This window comes from Ictidomys tridecemlineatus, chromosome X (genome assembly GCF_052094955.1).
Source record: "Ictidomys tridecemlineatus isolate mIctTri1 chromosome X, mIctTri1.hap1, whole genome shotgun sequence".
Lineage (NCBI taxonomy): Eukaryota > Metazoa > Chordata > Mammalia > Rodentia > Sciuridae > Ictidomys > Ictidomys tridecemlineatus.
Genome location: NC_135493.1, coordinates 43,162,072 through 43,168,071, shown reverse-complemented (window position 1 = coordinate 43,168,071; position 6,000 = coordinate 43,162,072).

Genomic DNA, 6,000 nt, shown 5'->3' with positions numbered 1-6,000 from the left:
ACCTCTCAAGAGCAACACGTTTGGGATTCAATTTCAGCATATTAATTTTGGAGGCACACATTTAAACCACAACAGTACTGTTTCAAAAATGTGTCAATGAGCATTATATATATATATATATATATATATATATATATATATATATATATATATATATATAATCTCAATGCATATGTGCATGCTTTTTCTGTTTGGTATATACTCAGAAGCAGAATTGACCACCCTTTTATTTCCCCATAGGTTTTACTTTCCATACCTCTTTCTAGATATTTTCTTTAGAACTATATTCAGTTCAGTACTTCTCTTTCTGTGGCATCTCATCTCTGTTTAACCCAACCACTACTTCTTATTCTCAACCATAGCCAATTTCACATCTATAACTTCTATCTTTTAAAAAATTGGCTATGTTCTCTATTCCCTATCTTTTTCTTATCACCTAAAAATCAGTAAACATACTTATTTTTATACCTATGCATAGCATCTGGAGCCCTGCAGTTTAGTTTCTGTGCTCTGTTATTGCTGTTGCTCCTTGTTCAAGTCACCTGTTTTTGTTCATCTTTCATGTATGCCACATTTGATACTTATATTTGCTTTAGAAATAGTGTGACACTCCAGATTATATCTTATTTTCTGGAGCATTTTGTGTTGCTTCTTCCAGACATTTATGAACACTAACAATCTTACAATATTAGGACTAAGATATTCTGAGTCACCAAAATGACTTAAAACTAAGGTGCAATCTGTATGTAAGATGTTTTACTGCCAATTCACCCTGAATCCCAGTGTGCGAATTTCTAAGGTTTCAATTGGAAGTCCATGAATTTTACCAGAGCTTTTATCCTTATTGGTTTTGATAAATCACTTAGATAGCATGTTGACTCCAGAAATTATTTTAGGTGTATCCATTTCTACAAATCCAAATTGTGTTTGTTTGCTTCTTTAGCATTATTAGAACCACTTCTGCATATATTACTCAAGTTTCTACTAATACAAATTAAAAGAATCTTGGAGTTATTTTTACATAATCCTTTCCCTGAATCTGGCTTTAAAGGGTGATGATATGGAGTATTTCAGCAAGGTAGGATGACCTTCATCAACTTATAAGATTTCTGAAAGTAAGGTGTTTTTTTTTTTTAGAAATAAAAAGTGTAATTAGTGGAGTGGAGGGAGGGGGGCAATGGTGGGGAGTGAGGGAAACTGCTGGGGACTGAATTGTAACAGGTTGTGCTCCATGTTTTATGATTGTGTCAGGGTATATCCTGGTATTGTATATAACTGAAAAGAATAAAATAAATACATAACAAGTGTAATAAATTAAAAGTGAAATAAACGAGGTTTAGAAAGACATAGTTGATGATATCACTTATTTGGAATCTAAAAATTGGTACTCTTAATAAAGAATACTGTAGCCACTACATTTAAAATTTCATTCTGTTCCAGATCCTGGTGCTCTTTATCCCTTTTATTTTACTTTGATGTCATTATCACTTTCTAGGGCATTATATCATTTGCTTTTCTAGAATGTATTTTTTATTCTTTGTATACTTCTCTCAGAATGTAAACTCTATAAGGCAGGGGTTTTTGCTTGTCTTATTAACTGTCATAATTGCTCAATAAATATGTGTTGAATGGTTAGTGCCAAATACTGTATCAGTTAGTGTTTTGTTTGCATTCAACGGAGCCACTCTAGCTATTTAAAAAAATTTTTAGTTATATACAACACCAGGATACACTCAGACATTATCACAAAGGTGTGAAACTCAGTCTGCTCCAATTCGATCCCTAATACTCAATCCCCTACCCCATACTCCTTTCTGATCACTCTTCAATACATTTATAGTTTACTTTTGTGTGTGTGTGTTTGTGTGTGTGTGTGTGTGTGTGTGTGTGTGTGCCCTGTGTATACCCCTGATGGTGGGACCCACCATGCCACATCCATATAAAATTTTGGTCAGATTCATTCCACTGTTCTTCCTTTTTCATGTCCCTACTTCTTCCCCCTCAATTCCCTTCATCTACTCCATTTATCTTTCCTCTATTTTAATGAAATTCCCTCTTCCCTCCCTCCCTCCTTCTCTTTCTCTTTCTTTCCTTTCCTTCCCTTCCTTCCTTCCTTTTATCTATCCCTCCCTCCCTTCCTCCCTCCCTCCCTCCCTCCCTCCCTCCCTCCCTCCCTCCCTCCCTCCCTTCCTTCCTTCCTTCCTTCCTTCCTTCCTTCCTTCCTTCCTTCTTTCTTTCTTTCTTTCTTTCTTTCTTTCTTTCTTCCATATAGCTATTTTAGCACCAAAGATAAAATAGTTGACTACAGGGAATCTGGTGCTTACAAATTTCTTGGCTAGAGAAGTGGGCTTTAGGTTAGGCATCTAGCAAGAACTCTGATTAACACTGTCAGCCTGGCTTATCGGGTACTGCTAACTCCTCAACATTCAGAAAGTTGATGAATGACACCAGTGAGGAGGCTACAACTGGAACTTTGTCTTGTGGACTGTATCTGGAATCTATAAATAAGGTATTCACTGCTGTTATTATAACCAAATCTCAAACAAAATCAAGATTGGACACGAATGTTGCTGGCAGCAAGACCCAAGGTTTCCAGATCTTGCTTCTGGTGATTAGCAATGGTCAAAGTGGCAAGAAGGTATTCATACTTCATTTAAAATTTCCTAATTTGTCTCCAGAACCCTGTTTTTTTTGTCTTTTATTATCTGTTGTACAGGAAGGCACACCAGAATGAGGTAGGAATGGATGTTGTGTGTCAATTCATTGTTTACTACATCAGTGTACAGAGTGTGTGTATAGCATATGTAACACATATAATGTGCTTTTATTCAAATATCACTACTTTTGCAGAAATGGGGGCAGTTTATTATGCAAAACCAGAATAATAATTAAAGAATGCATTCTCTACATTAAATTAACAACTTGGAAACATTTTCTTTATGCAGAGATATCTTTCGTGTTTTCTGCATTTCAAAATTACAGTAATAGTGATGGTTCCCCCCTCCCCCACCTGCTTCTGAAAATGATTATCTCTTAGAAGAGGCATAGAAAGAGGGGAGGGCAGTAGGAGCCATCTGCCTTGTGAGATTTTACCATTAGTATTGTGTATAAGTGTTGGCACAGGATGATAATAAAAAAGCAAACTGACTTTCAGTTTTATTATTGTTTTCAAATTTCCTAACAAAAATGTACCCTTTATTGACCTAACCCAGGGAAGTTGTTCCACTATCCCATCTATGATACATCCTAGTTTGTTAGTATCATTAAGGTTATAATTTTGTGGAATAAGAGTTTTTCATCTTGCTTGTTAGGTAAACTGTAAAAAATAGATTTTAAACAACAAAGTGAAATGTAAAGTTAGAGGACATATATTAAAATCATAGATGTAGCACAGTGATTCTCAACTCTGTACATTAGAATAAGTTAGGGAGATTTTCCCAGTGCTGACCTCTGGGTCCCACTCTATATGTTCTGATTTAATTGGTCTGGGAAAAGGAATGAGCCTGGGAATTTTTTAGAAAATTTCTCTAGTGATTCTAGTATGCAACCAGTATTGAGTACCATTGCTGAACACTGCTTTTATAAAGGAAATCACCTCTGAGTTATATTTTAAGCTTGAAGTATAGATGGTGGCAGATGGGGTAAGGGGAATATTCTGTCAATGTGCATTAAGTGACCAGAGTTTCTTAAAGGAAGCATTCTTGATGCATGGTATAGGGTAGAGAAGCAGGAGAGATTGATAAAAAAAAAAAGGGCAACTTTAGACCAGGTTTGAAATTAGATGGCTTCAAAAAAGCAAACTTGATTAGAAATCAATATTTGGAAAGGGTGGAAGCAATTTGGAAGTGATTTGGAACTTCTTGAATGGTAGGAACATTCTAGGTTATGTATCACATGATCCAGGCAACGGCATCAACTGAACCAATAGTATTCTCAGAAGCCAAACTCAACTGGGCTCTTCTTAAAGTTGAGTGGCAGGTCCACACATGTATCTAGGTCAGTGGCTCTCACCTTGGATATGCTTTAGGTATACCTGCGGAGCACTAAAACATATTAAAACCCAGACTCCAATCCTCACAGATTTGGATTTAATCAATCTGGAATGGGGCCTGGGGAATGGATTGTTTTTCTTTCACTTAAAAAAAATCTCTCTTGACCAGGTCACAATACACAAATAGGGTCAAGAACAACTAACTGAGGTAGCCCTGCAAGGGCTTTTCCCCCCAAAATGGCTTTTCTGTTTTATTATTTTTTATTTATTAGTGCATTATAGTTATATTTATTAGTGGTGTTCATTTTGACATTAATAAATGCATATAACCTGGGTTATTCTTTTTACAATATTGTCCTCTATTCCTACAGTGGGTTCTATGAATATCATACTTCCTTGAAAATCCTACTCTGACCCTATCCCAATGTTCTTTTCCTCTTATGCTAAAGTTTTACTGTCCCAAATATTTATCATCATCTGATATATATAAATATATCATAACCAGCTACCATTCTAGTCTAAGCCACCATTATCTCTTGGTTGGATTGCTACTTCTGCCCTTTCTCCTCTTTCTATCTCAATATAGCTGCTGAGTGCCTCTTAAAATGCATGTCATGTCATTACTCTGCTTAAAAAAAAATTGTTCAGTGACTTCTCATGTCACTCTGAGTAAGAGCCAAATTCCTTATTATGACCCACAAGGTCCTATATGATCCAACTTCTCCCCTTACCTCTCTGACATCCTATTACTTTCTCCCTCCCTAACACAATTCTGGGCTAGACTGCCTTCGTGGCTGTTCTCTGAATATATCAGGCATAATCCTACCTGAGAGTCTTTGCATTTGCTGTGCTTTTCTGCATAAGATGCTCTTCCCTCAGACATCCATATTTATCTTTTTATCTCTTGCTATAGGTCTTAAGTGAAATGATAACTTACAAGTGGTCTTACCTTGACCATTCTGTTTAATATTGTAGCTCTCAAGGTGCAAATACCTTAACAGACCCATCATCAAAGAAGATACACAGGTGTTAAATAAATGTATGCAAAGATGCACTACATTATATATCAAGGAAATACAAATTAAAACAACAATGAGGTACTACTATGCACCTATTAAAATGACCAAAATCCACAACACCAAATGTGGGTGGAAATGTGGAGCAACAGGACCTTTCCTTCATTGGGGTGGGAATATGAAATGGCTCGGCCATTTGGGAAGACAGTGTAGTAGTTCCTTATAAAGCTATGTATAGGGACAGGGGTTGTGTCTCAGTAGTAGAGCACTAGTATAGCACAGGTGATGCAATGTATCCTTGGCACCATGTAAAAAATAAATAAAAATAAAGGTTAAATTCTTTTTTTAAAAAAACTACATATAACATTATATAATTCAGGACTGGGGTTGTGGCTGAGTGGTAGAGTACTCACCTATGAGTCCCTGGGTTCAATCCTCAGTACCACCTAACAAAAATAAACAAAATAAAAATATTGTGTCCATCTGCAACTAAAACATCTTTTAAAAATATTATATAATTCAATGATAATCTCCTTGGTATTTACTCAAAGGAATCGGAAAAATGTTTACACAAAAACTGCACATGGTTGTTTACAGGTTTTTCTTTTTAAGTTTTTTGGGGGGTACTGGGAATTGAACTCAGGGCCACTCAACCACTGAGCAACATCCCCAGCCCTGTTTTGTATTTTATTCAGAGACAGGGTCTTATTGAGTTGCTTAGCATCTTGCTAAGTTGCTGAGGCTGGCTTTGAACTCATGATCCTTCTGCCTCAGCCTTCTGAGCTGCTGGGGTTATAGGCATGTGACACCATGCCCAGCCTTTAAAAAAAACTGAATTGCTGAAAATTGGAAGCAAACAAGATATTGGTAGGTAGAATTGACAAAAAAACTATGGTACATTTAGACAATGGAATATTATTCATTTTTAAAAACTTCTAGACATATTGTCTCTTTGTCTGCACTGGGCCCCATGAGCTACAACTCATGTTCTCC